The sequence below is a fragment of the Chiloscyllium punctatum genome, chromosome 31 (assembly GCF_047496795.1).
Source record: "Chiloscyllium punctatum isolate Juve2018m chromosome 31, sChiPun1.3, whole genome shotgun sequence".
NCBI classification, from domain to species: Eukaryota; Metazoa; Chordata; class Chondrichthyes; order Orectolobiformes; family Hemiscylliidae; genus Chiloscyllium; species Chiloscyllium punctatum.
In genome coordinates, this window is record NC_092769.1 from 67,339,320 (window position 1) to 67,355,282 (window position 15,963).

General features: G+C 55.8%; 1 pseudogene; it reads left to right on the plus strand.

Annotated features, from left to right (window-relative positions):
- Window positions 1–15,963, plus strand: part of LOC140457175 (WD repeat-containing protein 26-like) — a 58,939-nt pseudogene that overhangs the window by 1,425 nt on the left and 41,551 nt on the right.

The following is a 15,963-nucleotide window of genomic DNA, read 5'->3' on the forward strand; positions in this document are numbered from 1 at the left end:
GTTCACAAAGACAGGGGGGGGTCAGTGTTCACAAAGACAGGGGGGGGTCAGTGTTCACAAAGACAGGGGGGGGCACCCCCGGGGGGGGGTCAGTGTTCACAAAGACAGGAGGGGGTCAGTGTTCACAAAGACAGGGGGGGGTCAGTGTTCACAAAGACAGGGGGGGGCACCCCCGGGGGGGGTCAGTGTTCACAAAGACAGGGGGGGGGGGGGGTCAGTGTTCACAAAGACAGGGGGGGGGGGTCAGTGTTCACAAAGACAGGGGGGGGGGGTCAGTGTTCACAAAGACAGGGGGGGGGGGGGGGGTCAGTGTTCACAAAGACGGGGGGGGGGGGGGGTCAGTGTTCACAAAGACAGGGGGGGGGGTCAGTGTTCACAAAGACAGGGGGGGGGGGGGGTCAGTGTTCACAAAGACAGGGGGGGGGGGTCAGTGTTCACAAAGACAGGGGGGGGGGTCAGTGTTCACAAAGACACGGGGGGGGGTCAGTGTTCACAAAGACAGGGGGGGGGTCAGTGTTCACAAAGACAGGGGGGGGGGGTCAGTGTTCACAAAGACAGGGGGGGTGGGGGTCAGTGTTCACAAAGACAGTGGGGGGGCACCCCCGGGGGGGGGGTCAGTGTTCACAAAGACAGGGGGGGGGGGGTCAGTGTTCACAAAGACAGGGGGGGGGGGGGGGTCAGTGTTCACAAAGACAGGGGGGGGGGGGTCAGTGTTCACAAAGACAGGGGGGGGGGGTCAGTGTTCACAAAGACAGGCCGGGGGCACCCCCGGGGGGGGGGGGGGGGGGGTCAGTGTTCACAAAGACAGGCCGGGGGCACCCCCGGGGGGGGGGGGGGGGGGTCAGTGTTCACAAAGACAGGCCGGGGGCACCCCCGGGGGGAGCTGGGGCTGGGGGTCTCCCTGTGGGGAAGGGGCGGGTCTGGCATTGGGGGGAAGGGGGGGCTCTGTGTCTGTGGGGGAAGGGGGGGGTCTGGCATTGGGGGGCTCTGTGTCTGTGGGGAAGGGGGGGCTCTGTGTCTGTGGGGGAAGGGGGGGTTCTGATATTGGGGGGCTCTGTGTCTGTGGGGGAAGGGGGGGGTCTGGCATTGGGGGGCTCTGTGTCTGTGGGGAAGGGGGGGCTCTGTGTGGGGGAAGGGGGGGTTCTGATATTGGGGGGCTCTGTGTCTGTGGGGGAAGGGGGGGGTCTGGCATTGGGGGGCTCTGTGTCTGTGGGGGAAGGGGGGGTCTGGCATTGGGGGGCTCTGTGTCTGTGGGGAAGGGGGGGCTCTGTGTCTGTGGGGGAAGGGGGGGGTCTGATATTGGGGGGCTCTGTGTCTGTGGGGGAAGGGGGGGGTCTGGTATTGGGGGGCTCTGTGTCTGTGGGGGAAGGGGGGGGTCTGGCATTGGGGGGCTCTGTGTCTGTGGGGGAAGGGGGGGTCTGGCATTGGGGGGCTCTGTGTCTGTGGGGAAGGGGGGGCTCTGTGTCTGTGGGGGAAGGGGGGGGTCTGATATTGGGGGGCTCTGTGTCTGTGGGGGAAGGGGGGGGTCTGGTATTGGGGGGCTCTGTGTCTGTGGGGGAAGGGGGGTGTCTGGCATTGGGGGGCTCTGTGTCTGTGGGGAAGGGGGGGCTCTGTGTCTGTGGGGTAAGGGGGGGGTCTGGCATTGGGGGGCTCTGTGTCTGTGGGGGAAGGGGGGGGTCTGGCATTGGGGGGCTCTGTGTCTGTGGGGGAGGGGGGGTCTGGCATTGGGGGGCTCTGTGTCTGTGGGGGAAGGGGGGGGGTCTGGCGTTGGGGGGCTCTGTGTCTGTGGGGGAAGGGGGGGTCTGGCGTTGGGGGGCTCTGTGTCTGTGGGGGAAGGGGGGGGGTCTGGCATTGGGGGGCTCTGTGTCTGTGGGGGAGGGGGGGGGGGTCTGGCATTGGGGGGCTCTGTGTCTGTGGGGGAAGGGGGGGGGTCTGGCATTGGGGGGCTCTGTGTCTGTGGGGGAAGGGGGGGGGTCTGGCATTGGGGGGCTCTGTGTCTGTGGGGGAAGGGGGGGGTCTGGCATTGGGGGGCTCTGTCTGTGGGGGAAGGGGGGGGTCTGGCATTGGGGGGCTCTGTGTCTGTGGGGAAGGGGGGGCTCTGTGTCTGTGGGGAAGGGGGGGCTCTGTGTCTGTGGGGGAAGGGGGGGGTCTGGCGTTGGGGGGCTCTGTGTCTGTGGGGGAAGGGGGGGGTCTGGCGTTGGGGGGCTCTGTGTCTGTGGGGGAAGGGGGGGGTCTGGCGTTGGGGGGCTCTGTGTCTGTGGGGGAAGGGGGGGGGTCTGGCATTGGGGGGCTCTGTGTCTGTGGGGGAAGGGGGGGGGTCTGGCATTGGGGGGCTCTGTGTCTGTGGGGGAAGGGGGGGGTCTGGCATTGGGGGGCTCTCTGTCTGTGGGGGAAGGGGGGGGTCTGGCATTGGGGGGCTCTCTGTCTGTGGGGGAAGGGGGGGGGTCTGGCATTGGGGGGCTCTCTGTCTGTGGGGGAAGGGGGGGGGTCTGGCATTGGGGGGCTCTCTGTCTGTGGGGGAAGGGGGGGGGTCTGGCATTGGGGGGCTCTGTGTCTGTGGGGGAAGGGGGGGGTCTGGCATTGGGGGGCTCTGTCTGTGGGGGAAGGGGGGGGTCTGGCATTGGGGGGCTCTGTGTCTGTGGGGGAAGGGGGGGGTCTGGCATTGGGGGGCTCTGTGGGGGAAGGGGGGGGTCTGGCATTGGGGGGCTCTGTGGGGGAAGGGGGGGGTCTGGCATTGGGGGGCTCTGTGGGGGAAGGGGGGGGTCTGGCATTGGGGGGCTCTGTGGGGGAAGGGGGGGGTCTGGCATTGGGGGGCTCTGTGGGGGAAGGGGGGGGTCTGGCATTGGGGGGCTCTGTGGGGAAGGGGGGGTCTGGCATTGGGGGGCTCTGTGTCTGTGGGGGAAGGGGGGGTCTGGCATTGGGGGGCTCTGTGTCTGTGGGGGAAGGCGGTGGTCTGGCATTGGGGGGCTCTGTTTGTGGGGAAGTGGGGGCTCTGTCTGTGGGGGAAGGGGGGGGTCTGGCATTGGAGGGCTCTGTGTTTGTGGGAGAAGGGGAGGGTCTGGCATTGGAGGGCTCTGTGTTTGTGGGGAAGGGTGCGGTCTGTGGGGGGGGTTCTGTGTCTGTGGGGAAGGGGGTGGGTGAGGCGCTGGGGGTCTGTGTTTGTGGGGAAGGGGGTGGGTGAGGTGTTGGGGGGTCAGTGTTTGTGTGTGAAGGGGTCTGGGTCTGTGTTTGTGGGGGGGGTATCTGGGTCTGTGTTTGTGGGGAAGGGGGTGGGTGAGGTGTTGGGGGGTTTGTCGTTTGCGGGGGAAGGGGGGGTTTGTCGTTTGCGGGGGAAGGGGGGGTCTGTCGTTTGCGGGGGAAGGGGGGGGTCTGTCGTTTGCGGGGGAAGGGGGGGTCTGTCGTTTGCGGGGGAAGGGGGGGTCTGTCGTTTGCGGGGGAAGGGGGGCGGGTGAGGCGTTGGGTCTGTGTTTGCGGGGGAAGGGGGGGGCGGCGTTTGTGGGGAAGGGGGGCGGGTGAGGCATTGGGGGGTCTGTGTTTGCGGGGGAAGGGGGGGGTCTGTCGTTTGCGGGGGGAAGGGGGGGTCTGTCGTTTGCGGGGGGAAGGGGGGGTCTGTCGTTTGCGGGGGGAAGGGGGGGTCTGGGTTTGCGGGGGGAAGGGGGGGGGTCTGGGTTTGCGGGGGGAAGGGGGGGTCTGGGTTTGCGGGGGGAAGGGGGGGTCTGTCGTTTGCGGGGGGAAGGGGGGGTCTGGGTTTGCGGGGGGAAGGGGGGGGTCTGGGTTTGCGGGGGGAAGGGGGGGTCTGGGTTTGCGGGGGGAAGGGGGGGTCTGGGTTTGCGGGGGGAAGGGGGGGTCTGTCGTTTGCGGGGGGAAGGGGGGGTCTGGGTTTGCGGGGGGAAGGGGGGGGTCTGGGTTTGCGGGGGGAAGGGGGGGTCTGGGTTTGCGGGGGGAAGGGGGGGTCTGGGTTTGCGGGGGGAAGGGGGGGTCTGGGTTTGCGGGGGGAAGGGGGGGTCTGGGTTTGCGGGGGGAAGGGGAGGTCTGTGTTTGTGGGGAAGGGGGGGGTCTGTGTTTGTGGGGAAGGGGGTGTCTGTGTTTGTGGGGAAGGGGGGGGTCTGTGTTTGTGGGGAAGGGGGGGGTCTGGGTTTGCGGGGGGAAGGGGGGGTCTGGGTTTGTGGGGAAGGGGGGGGTCTGGGTTTGCGGGGGGAAGGGGGGGTCTGGGTTTGCGGGGGAAGGGGAGGTCTGGGTTTGCGGGGGAAGGGGAGGTCTGTGTTTGCGGGGGAAGGGGGGGGTCTGTGTTTGTTGGGAAGGGGGAGGCCGGCGTTTGTGGGGAAGGGGGGCGGGCGAGGCATTGGGGGGTCTGTGTTTGTGGGGAAGGGGGAGGCCGGCGTTTGTGGGGAAGGGGGGCGGGCGAGGCATTGGGGGGTCTGTGTTTGTGGGGAAGGGGGGGGCCGGCGTTTGTGGGGAAGGGGGGCGGGCGAGGCATTCGGGGGTCTGTGTTTGTGGGGAAGGGGGGGGGTCTGTCGTTTGTGGGGAAGGAGGGGTGCTGTCCAGAATGAGAGGGCATAGGTTTAAAGTGAGTATGGGAAGATATAAAAAAGACCTAAGGGGCAACTTTTTCACGCAGTGGGTGGTGTGTGTATGGAATGAGCAGCCAGAGGATGTGCTGGAGGCTGGTACAATGATAGGAAGGGTTTAGAGGGCTATGGGCCAAGTGCTGTCAAGTGGTACGAGATTAATTTCGGATATCCAGTTGGCATGGATGTATTGGACGGAGGGGCCTGTTTCCGTGCTGTACATCTGACTTTACTGGGATCGCTCCATATGGCAAGATGGGAGGTATTGAGTCGGTGAGTTGTGCAGGTATTGTTGGGGTGGGTAGACGCAGCCCTCCACCAGCTTGTGGGTTTCCATCAGTCGGTAGGTGGTGTTGCGGAGTGACGCTTGCGAGGGTTGGGAGCGTCGGGAGACCTGGTAAGCAGAGACATCCAGTCATGGCGTCCATTGTTGCAATCAGTTGTGTCCAGAAGGTGTGTGTATGTGGATGCCCCTTGCTGGAGCACAGTACTGTAGCAGGATAACTGTGAGGTGTGGAGCATTGGGGCAGCAGTTCCAAGTGCAGATCAGTCACTTGCCTCAGCTTTGTTCCAGATCTAAAGTCATTTCCGACATGTTGGATTAGGATCTTGCTTTAGCCTCTGGTGATCCTTGTGGATGTGCACTTCTGATTTGGCACAGGCATTGTGGTTGTGGAATGTTTGGAAAGAGTCCCTCTGAGATGCTAAGTGGTCATCAGCTTCTTAACTCCTTGTTTGAGGTTCGAGCCGTGGATTATGGAAGGATGGCACTTGTGTGGCATCAGGGTAGATGAACCTTTTGAGAATAGTCACCGGTGATGTGCCGGAAGACTGGAGGTTGGCTAATGTGCCACTATTTAAGAAAGGTGGTAAGGACAAGCCAGAGAACTATTGACCAGTGAGCATGACCTCGGTGGTGGACAAGTTGTTGGAGGGAATCCTGAGGGACAGGATGTGCATGTATTTGGAAAGGCAAGGACTGATTCGGGATAGTCAACATGGCTTTGTGCGTGGGAAATCATGGCTCACAAACTTGATTGAGATTTTTGAAGAAGTAACAAAGAGGATTGATGAGGGCAGAGCAGTAGATGTATTGTACATGGACTTCGAGGTTCCCCATGGGAGACTGATTAGCACGGTTAGATCTCACGGAATGCAGGGAGAACTAGCCATTTGGATACAGAACTGGCTCAAAGGGAGAAGACAGAGGGAGTTGTTTCTCAGACTGGAGGCCTGTGACCAGTGGAGTGCCCGCAAGGATCGGTGCTGGGTCCACTACTTTTCATCATTTTATATAAATGATTTGGATGCGAGCATAAGAGGTACAGTTAGTAAGTTTGCAGATGACACCAAAATTGGAGGTGTAGTGGACAGCGAAGAAGGTTACCTCAGATTACAACAGGATCTGGACCAGATGGGCCAATGGGCTGAGAAGTGGCAGATGGAGTTTAATTCGGATAAATGCGAAGTGCTGCATTTTGGAAAAGCAAATCTTAGCAGGACTTATACACTTAATGGTAAGGTCCAAGGGAGTGTTGCTGAACAAAGAGACCTTTGAGTGCAGGTTCATAGCTCCTTGAAAGTGGAGTCACAGGTAGATAGGATAGTGAAGAAGGTGTTTGGTATGCTTTCCTTTATTGGTCAGAGTATTGAGTACAGGAGTTGGGAGGTCATGTTGTGGCTGTACAGGGCGTTGGTTAGGCCACTGTTGGAATATTGCGTGCAATTCTGGTCTCCTTCCTATCGGAAAGATGTTGTGAAACTTGAAAGGGTTCAGAAAAGATTTATAAGGATGTTACCAGTGTTGGAAGGTTTGAGCTACAGGGAGAGGCTGAACAGGCTGGGGCTGTTTTCCCTGGAGCGTCGGAGGCTGAGGGGTGACCTTATAGAGGTTTATAAAATCATGAGGGACATGGATAGGATAAATAGACAAAGTCTTTTCCCTGGGGTCGGGGAGGTCCAAAACTAGAGGGGCATAGGTTTAGGGTGAGAGGGGAAAGATATAAAAGAGACCTAAGGGGCAACTTTTTCACCCAGAGGGTGGTACGTGTGTGGAATGAGCTGCCAGAGGATGTGGTGGAGGCTGGTACAATGACGACATTTAAAAGGCATCTGGATGGAGACAGGAATAGGAAGGGTTTGGGGGGATATGGGCTGGGTGCTGGAGGGGGAGGGGCAGGGGGTGGGGTGGTGGTGGTGGTGACATTACGTTTTTGAAAATGTGTTGTTGTGCTGGAGGGTTTCGAGAGCTTGTTCCTCCTCTCTCTTCCCCCCCCCCCACCTGTGTTTGAGGCTCTGTCTAGTCAGTTTTCGGAACAGACGTGGAGTGTCCCATTGTGTCCCAGGCAGCAGCAAACTCCATTGGCACATTGCCAGCCTTCTGGTTATCTTGGATATCACTTTTTGATGGAGGTGGTGATTGCCAGAACTCCTTCACATGCTGTGCCCCCTCACAGGATAACAGCTTGGTCAATACTGAGGGTGGTCTCCGTTGACAGGAGCGTGTGGTTGTGGGCTGTGAGTGGTGAGATTAGTGGGTAGCTGGCAGGAACACATCAGCGATCTTTTCTGGGATTTGCAAGGGCAATGGGGTTTTTATTTTTGTCATTCTACACCAGCAGTAGCTTCAGGACTGAGATTGTGCTGGTGATATTTGTGTGCAACAGAATCAGCGTGGTCCGATCATGGGGTGCTAGAGCGAGCCGCTGCTGAAGTTGTACCACAGTGCTGTCAGCTCCTGCTTCTTTGTCACATTGCAGCCTCCTTCAAACCTTTTGGGAACTTTCAGAATTTGGTCACTCGTGACCATATAGCACAGTCACTCTGACCCTGCGACGGTGCGGTCCTCCCCCCTCGCCGCTGACCCTGCGACGGTGCGGCCCTTCCCTCCAGCCCAGAGTCATGTGTGTTGGGTAGCAGTGTGATCGGGCCTGGAACAGGGACATGCAGTAATTCTGAGATTAAGCTGGCATTTAATTGAGGGCTGATGTCAAGGCTGTGTGTGACCGCAGTGTAATTGGAACCCTGCCTGACTCGCTCCCAGCTGTCTACAAAACAACATGCTCTCTCTGTTTTCTCCCACTTCGTTCCCACGGCAACCCCAGCCCTGTGTGAGAGTGGGGCCTGGGTCGCTTCGTGCCGTTTCTCTGAGGACAGACTGATCAAAGATGGTCCATGCCGTAGTAACATTGCTGTCTGCCGAATTCTGCTCAGGAGCTAAAATTGGAAACTAGTCGTACCTGTTTTTCTGAGACTCCATTGGAATGTCCCCCAGGCACGTGGAGGGAAAGATGATCTCACTCTAGATCCATGTCAGGTTCTCCCAGGCCTCAGTCAGATTGTTACGTTTTGGGGCTTTTGTCCAATTGTGGGAGGAGGCCATTCTGCCCCTTCGCACATCTTTCTGTTCGATCCTGACCATCTCTATCTTCACTGCGCACACTTGCCTTGGTTTCAAAACCTTTATTCCCTCTTGTCTGACTAGAGTCTTGTGAGTTCTGAGGAAGGGTCGCTGGACCTGAAATGTTAACTCCGATTTCTCCCCACAGATGCTGCCAGACCTAGAGTTACAGGATCGTACAGCATGGGTGCAGACCCTTCACTCTGACTTGTCCATGTCGACCAGATATCTTAAATTTAATCTCATCCCATTTGCTGGCACTTAGCCCAACAGGGTCAGCACGGTGGCTCAGTGGTTAGCCCTGCTGCCTCCCAGCACCAGGGACCTGGGTTCGATTCCCACCCTTGGGGGACTGTGCAAACTCCGCACAGACATTCTCCCTGTGTCTGCGTGGGTTTGCTCCGGGTGCTCTGGTTTCCTCCCACAATTCAAAAGATGTGCAGGTCAGGGTGGATTGGCCGTGCTAAATTACCCGTAGTGTTAGGTGCATTAGTCAGAGGGAAATGGGAGTGGTTGGGTTACGCTTTGGAGGGTCGGTGTGGACTAGTTGGGCCGAAGGGCCTGTTTCCACACTGTAGGGAATCTAATCATAAGCCTCTAAACCCTTCCTATTCACAGACCAGGCCTGGTGCCTTTTAAATGTTGTCATTGTGCCAGCATCTACCACTTCCTCTGGCAGCTCATTCCCCACACGCACCACCCTCTGCGTGAAAAAGTTGCCCCTTTGGTCCCTTTTACCTGGGAGTTTGATGTTATTGCTATTACTGAGACTTGGTAGAGGGAAGGGCATGATTGGCAGCTAAACATCCCAGAATATCGATGCTTCAGACGGGATAGAGAGGGAGATAAAAGTGCTGGAGGAGTTGTGTTACTGGTCAGGGAGGATATCACAGCTGTGCTGAAGGAGGGCACGATGGAGAACTCGAGCAGTGAGGCAGTATGGGCAGAGCTCTGAAACAGGAAGGGTGTGGGAACAACGTTGGGGCAGGCCTCCCATCAGTGAGTGTGAGATACAGGCACAAATATGTAGAGAGGTCACTGCAAGATGTCGGAGCAACAGGGTGGTGTCGATGGGAGATTTTAATTTTCCCAACATGGACTGGGATCACTGAGTGTTAGAGGTCTGGGTGGAGCAGAATTTGTAAGGAGCATCCAGGAGGGTTTTCTAGAGCATTATGTAAATAGTCCAACTCGGGAAGGGGCCAGACTGGACCCGGTGTTGGGGAGTGAGCCCAGCCAGGTGGGTGGAGTTTCAGGAGGGGATTACTTTGGGAATAGTGATCACAATTCCATAAGTTTTAGGATACTCATGGTCAAAGACGAGAGTGGTCCGAAAGGAAGAGCGCTAAACTGGGGGGGGCAAGGCCAACTAGAGCAAAATTCCGTAAGTTTTAGGCTTTTAAAGAGAGGCTGATTAGAATTCAGGAGAGAGATGTTCCCGTGAAAATGAGGGATAGAAATGGCAAGATTAGGGAACCAACAATGACAGGTGAAATTGTGAGAGTGGCTCAGAGGAAAAAGGATGTATACATAAGGGCTAGGTGACTGAAGACAGACAAAGCTATGGAAAAATATCGGGAAAGAAGGACCAATCTGAAATGAGGAATTAAGGGGGCTAAAAGGGATTATGAAATATGTTTAGTAAATCCCAAAGTCTATTATTAATATATAAGGAGCAAGAGGGTAACTCTAGAAAGGGTTGGCCCACTCAAGGACAAAGGCGGAAAGTTATGTGAGGACACAGAGAGAATGGGTGAGATTCTTAACGAGTTCTTTGCATTGGTATTCACCGAGGAGAGGGACATGGCGGATGTTGAGGTTAGGGATAGATGTTTGATTACTCACGGTCAAGTCGGCATAAGGAGAGAGGAATTGTTGGGTATTCTTAAAGGCATTAAGGTGGACAAGTCCCCAGGTCCAGATGGGATCTTTCCCAGGTTACTGAGGGAAACGAGAGAGAGGAAATAGCTGGGGCTTTAACAGATATCTTTGCCGCACCCTTGAACAGAGGACTGGAGAATTGCTAAAGTTGTCTCCTTGTTTCAGAAGGGTAGCAGGGTTAATCCAGATAATTATAGACCGGTGAGTCTGAAGTCAGTGGTAGGGAAGCTACTGGAGAAGATACTGAGGGGATAGAATCTATTTACATTTGGAAGAAAATGGGCTTATCAGTGATAGGCAGATTGTTTTGTGCAGGGGAGGTCATGTCTGACAAATCTAGTAGAATTCCTTGAAGGAGTGACAATGGTGATTGAGGGAAGAGTTGTAGATGTTATATATACAGACTTCAGTAAAGCGTTTGATAAGGTTCCCCGTGGGAGGCTGATGGAGAAAGTGAAGTTGCATGGGGTCCAGGGTATACTAGCTAAACGGATAGAGAACTGGCTGGGCAGCAGGAGACACAGTGTAGTAGTCTAATGGTGTTTCTCAAAATGGAGACCTGTTCGACAGGGGTCTGTGCTGGGACCACTGCTATTTGTGATATACATAAATGATCTGGAGGAAGGTATTGTTGGCCTGATTTGCAGATGACACTAAGATCGGTGGAGTAGCAGATAGTGAAGGGGGCTGTCCGAGAATGCAGCAGAATATAGACAGATTGGAGAGGTGGGCAGAGAAATGGCAGATGGAGTTCAATCCAGACAAATGCAAGGAATTTTGGAAGATCCGATTCAAGAGTAAACTATACAGTAAATGGAAAAGTCCTGGGGCAACCTTGGTGGTGTTATCCATTGTTCCCTGTAGGTGGTAACGCAGGTCGATGGAGTGGTCAAGAAGGCATACGGCAGGCTTTCCTTCATCGGATGGGGTATTGAGTACAAGAGTTGGTAGGTCATGTTACAGTTGGACAGGACTTTGGTTCGGCCACATTTGGAATACTGCGTACAGTTCTGGTCACCACGTTACCAAAACGATGTGGAGGCTTTGGAGATGGTGCAGAGGAGGTTCACTAGGGTGTTGCCTGGTATGGGGGGTGCTACCTATGGCAGGAGGTTGAGTAGATTCGGATTATTTTCATTAGAAAGACTGAAGTTGAGGAGGGACCTGATTGAGGTCTACAGAATCATGGGAGGGTAGACAGGGTGGGTAGCAAGGAGCTTTATCCCCAGAGTTGGGACATTAAGAAGATGTAGGTATACCTTTTAAGGGGCTCAATTACTAGGGGTCACGGGCTCAAGATGAGAGGGGAAAAGTTCAGGGGAGGTATGTGTGGAAGGTTCTTCATGCAGAGGGTGGTGGGTACCTGGAATGCGTTGCCAGTGGAGGTGGTAGGGACGGGAATGATAGCATCATTTAAGATGTATCCAGACAGATACATGAATGGACAGGGAGCAGAGGGATTCAGATCCTTAGAAAATAGGCGACAGGTTTAGAGAGAGGATCTGGATTGGCGCAGGCATGGAGGGGCCGAAGGGCCTGTTCATGTGCTGGAATGTTCTTTGTTCTAAATCTTTCCCCTCTCACCCTAAACCTATGCCCCTCTAGTTCTGGACTCCCCCAGCCCAGGGAAAAGACTTTGCCTATTTATCCTATCTATGCCCCTCATGATTTTATAAACCTCTATAAGGTCACCCCCTCAGCCTCTGACGTTCCAGGGAAAACAGCCCCAGCCTATTCAGCCTCTCCCTGTAGCTCAAACCCTCCAACCCTGGTGACATCCTGGTAAATCTTTTCTGAACCCTTTCAAGTTTCCCAAAATCTGTCCTGTGGCAGGGAGAGCAGGCACATCTGCACTTCTTTTGGTTATTATTTGCAGTCAGTGTTTGTTTGGAGCTCCCTCTGCAATGCTAGAGTGTCCTTTCCATTAGGCGAGGGGGGGGGGGGGGGGGATTAGGACCCGTGGACACAGCCTTAGAATTAGAGGGGGGTCAATTTAGAACAGAAATGCGGAGACATTTCTTCAGCCAGAGAGTGGTGGGCCTGTGGAATTCATTGCCACGGAGCGCAGTGGAGGCTGGGATGTTAAATGTCTTCAAGGCAGGGATTGATAAGTTCTTGATCTCGCAAGGAATTAAGGGGACACGGGGAGAGTGTGGATAAGTGGGGTTGGAATGTCCATCAGCCATGATTGAATGGCGGAGTGGATGGGCCGAATGGCCTTCCTTCCACTCCCATGTCTTATGCAGCCGTGAACACACAACAGTACAGGCCGTTCGGCCCACTACGTTGTGCCTAGCATTAATCTGAATCTAAGGTATACCTAACCTACACACCACTCCATTTCCTGCCGTCCAGTGTTCCTAAATGATAATCTTTCTCAAGTTTCCTTTCGATTTTTCCTTATCGTTTCTTGAAAAGTCTTGATTATTTCCCAGTTTGCATCCCTTGTGGTTTTTCATGCACAGGGGGAATTTTTAATATGCAGGGGAAACCCTTTCTCCAGGCTACACGTACTGGGAAGAGATGGCTGCATTGTCCCTAAATCATTATTACATTGTCACCTACAATTCTTCTGCTCTTTTCCTGACTGGGATTTAGGAGCTTGGAGCCGGAGGCAACGGTAGGCAGTTCCACCCCTTGGTGAGGCGGTCAAAACAGGGAATGCCTAAGGGGCCAATGTGGGAGAGCTTGCTGCCAACGTGAGGCGAGGGGAGTCTGGAGTTGCTGCTGTGGTGGGGGGAGGGGTAGTGCCCTCCTTTTCAGGGCAGGAGAGTAAATCCCGCCTTTTGGAGCAGGTCCTTCCATTGCCGTGATCGCCTCACGTCACCCCCCCCCCCCCCCCCCCCCCCCCCCCCCCCCCCCCCCGCCCTCCCAACGTTTGGTCATCCTCCCCTCCACTGTTTCCCCCACCACCAAGAGAAGGCAGCCGAGGAAGTACTTTTTTCCGAGAGCGGGCGTCATCGCAGTATTGGTGGCCAACGGGCACACAGGAAGATCCCACGGACAGCCCCAGTGGTGGCTCGCTCCACAGCCCACGAGTTGCGAAACGGTTTGGGTCAATGAGATCGTGCCCATCTTCCACCCCCCGCCATCCCAGCCTGACACGAAAGGTTTACCATGCGAAGCGAGGCTGATCAGGGTTGGGCCTATTTCCTCTGGAGTTTTGAAGAATGAGTGGTGGTCTCTCGTCGACGCCTTTAAGATCCTGAGGGGACTGGGTAGAGTGGATTCCCGTGAGGTGTTCATTCTTGTGCTGAGGCCTAGTGTTGAACAACAAGGAGCCTTCCTTTCAGGGCACGGGAGAGATTAACCTGGCTCTCGTTGAATGTGACGGCCTTTCAGTTTATTCAAGGCTGCGTTCGATCGCTTTTTGTGGTAGACGACAAAGATGAGGCAGAAAGGGAAGCAATTCTCAGCCGTGATCCCATTGAACGGCAGAGCAGGCACGATGGGCCAAATGGCCTACAGCTCCATGTTCCAGTGCTCTTATCTCACCTGGGAGAGATGGTATCCACTGCAATGTAGAGCTCCTCCGATGCTGCCAGTTGGGAGTGTTGTCTCTGATTGTGGGCTCTAGGACAAGCCTCCTGTCCCAGCCAATGCAAGTGGTGCAACACAGTACGTTGGCCGTCTTGACTGAGTCGATGAAGTGGGTTGCTAAAAAAAAAAGCACAGCAGGTCAGGCAGCAGCTGAGGAGCAGGAGAGGCGACGTTTTGGGCATGACCCTTCATCAGGGCTGGGGAGAGATAAATAGAGGGGTGAGGATGGGGCTGGGAGGTGTAGTTGTAGACTCCTGAGGTGTGGAAGATGAAGTGTTCTTCCTCTAGTTTGTAGATGGCCTTACTTTGGTGGTGGTGGTGGCCCAGAGTGTGTGTCTGTGTGTGGTGGGGGTTGAAATGAATGGCTACAGGGTGGTGGGTTTGGTTGGTGCGCACAGACCAAAGATGTTCCCCGAACCGCTCTGCGGGTTTGTTTGCGCTCTGCTCAGCCTCTCCGATGTAGAGGAGACCACATCCAGAGCGACAGTTGCAGTAACTGAGTTCTGAGGGCACACCAGTAAATCTCTGCTGGACTTAGAATGATCCTTTTGGACCTTGGACGGAGGCGAGGTCGGTAGGTGTGGACGCAAGTTTGTCCCTCTTACAGCAGCCGGGGGAAGGTGCCGGGTGTGGAGAGGTGTTTGGGGAGTGTGGACCTAACGAGGGAGCGGCCCCTACGGAATGCAGGAAGGGATGGGGAGGGAAATAGATTTTTGGTGGTGGGGTCTGACTGTAGGTGGCAAAATTGGGGGTAGTGGGAGTCGAGGGCAGAGGTGCGGGAAATGGAGGCGATGCGATTGAGGGCAATTGTTGATAAGGGAGGGGGGGGGGGGAAATTACAGTCCTGGAAGTAGGAGGACATGTGGGATGTCCTGGCGTGGAATCGCTCATCCTGGGAGCAGATACGGCAGAGGCGGAGAAATTGGGGCTAAGGGATGGCATTTTTGCAGGAGGCCAGGTGGCCCAGGTAGCTGTGGGAGTCGGTGGGTTTGTAGTAGATGTCTGTGTGAGGTCGATTGCCGGTGATGGAGCGTCCAGGAAGGGGGAGGGAGGTGTCGGAGGTGGTCCAGGTGAGTTGGAGGTCAGGGTGGAAGGTGCGGGTGAAGTGGATGAATGTTTGAGCTCCTCACGGGAGCACGAGGCAGCGCCGATCCAGTCATCGATGTTGTGGAGGGACAGATGGTGCCAGTGTCGCTGTGAAAGAGGGGACTGTTCCACATCATCCTACAAGGGGGCAAGGCATAGAATGGACCCATGCCACCCCTCGTCTTTGTAGGAAGATGGAGGATTGAAAGGAGAGGTTGTTTTGGGTACGGGGGGGGGGGGTTGGTTGCATGGGTCAGTGGGAGAGGAAGAAACAGAGGGCTTTTAGGCCTTCCTTGTGCGGGTTACCGGTGGAGAGGGACTGCATGGTGAAGATGAGGTGTTGGGGAGTGGGATGTCTGAGGTCATGGTGGAGGGTGTGGGTGGTGTCTCCAACATTAATGGAGGAGTTCTATCCACTGTCATTTTCACCGCCTACAGTCAGACCCCAGCCCCAAAGATACGTTTCCCTCCTGGGCCACCCGTATCTGCATTCTGTAGGGACCGTTCCCAGTGTGATTCCCTCGCTAGGTGCACCCTCTGCACTCAGCACCGTCCCCTGCTGCTGGAAGAGGTGCAAACCCTGTGCTCACAACTCTTTCCTCCCCCCCCCCCCCCCCCCCCCCCCCCCCCCAAGTCAGTTCGAGGTCCAAGAGGATTGTTCTGAAGCTGGCAGAGATTTACTTCCAAACCTCATTTACTGCACGTGTTGCTCCTGATGTGGTCTCCTCGACATCAAAGAGACTGAGCGCAAACTCGCAGAACAGTTCAGGGAATGTCTCTGGACCGTACATGCCAAGCAACCCCACCTTCCTGTGGCCATCCATTTCAGGTCCCCCCCCCCCACCCCCCCCGTGACCTATCCATTCTGGGCCGCCTCCACCATGTAATTAAGGCTACCCGCAAACTGGAGGAGGAACATCTCACCTTCTTTCTCCGGAGTCTACAACCACAAATGGGCAGCACGGTGGCACAATGGTTAGCACTGCTGCCTCACAGTGCCAGAGACCTGGGTTCGATTCCCACCTCAGGCGACTGACTGTGTGGAGTTTGCACATTCTCCCCGTGTCTGCGTGGGTTTCCTCCCACAGTCCAAAATGTGCAGGTTAGGTGAATTGGCCATGCTAAATTGACCATAGTGTTAGGTGCAGGGTATATGTAGGGGAATGGGTGTGGGTGGGTGCGCTTCGGCGGGTTGGTGTGGACTTGTTGGGCCGAAGGGCCTGTTTCCATGCTGTAAGTAATCTAATCTAAACTAATCTAAAAAAAGTAATCTAATCTAAACGTAACAAAGAAATGGCAGAAGAATTAAATTGGTACTTCAGATCTGTGTTCACTGGGGAAGACACAAGCAATCTCCCTGAGGTAACAGTGGCTGAAGGACCTGAACTTAAGGGAATTTATATTAGGCAGGAATTGGTGTTGGAGAGACTGTTAGGTCTGAAGGTTGATAAGTCCCCAGGGCCTGATGGTCTACATCCCAGGGTACTG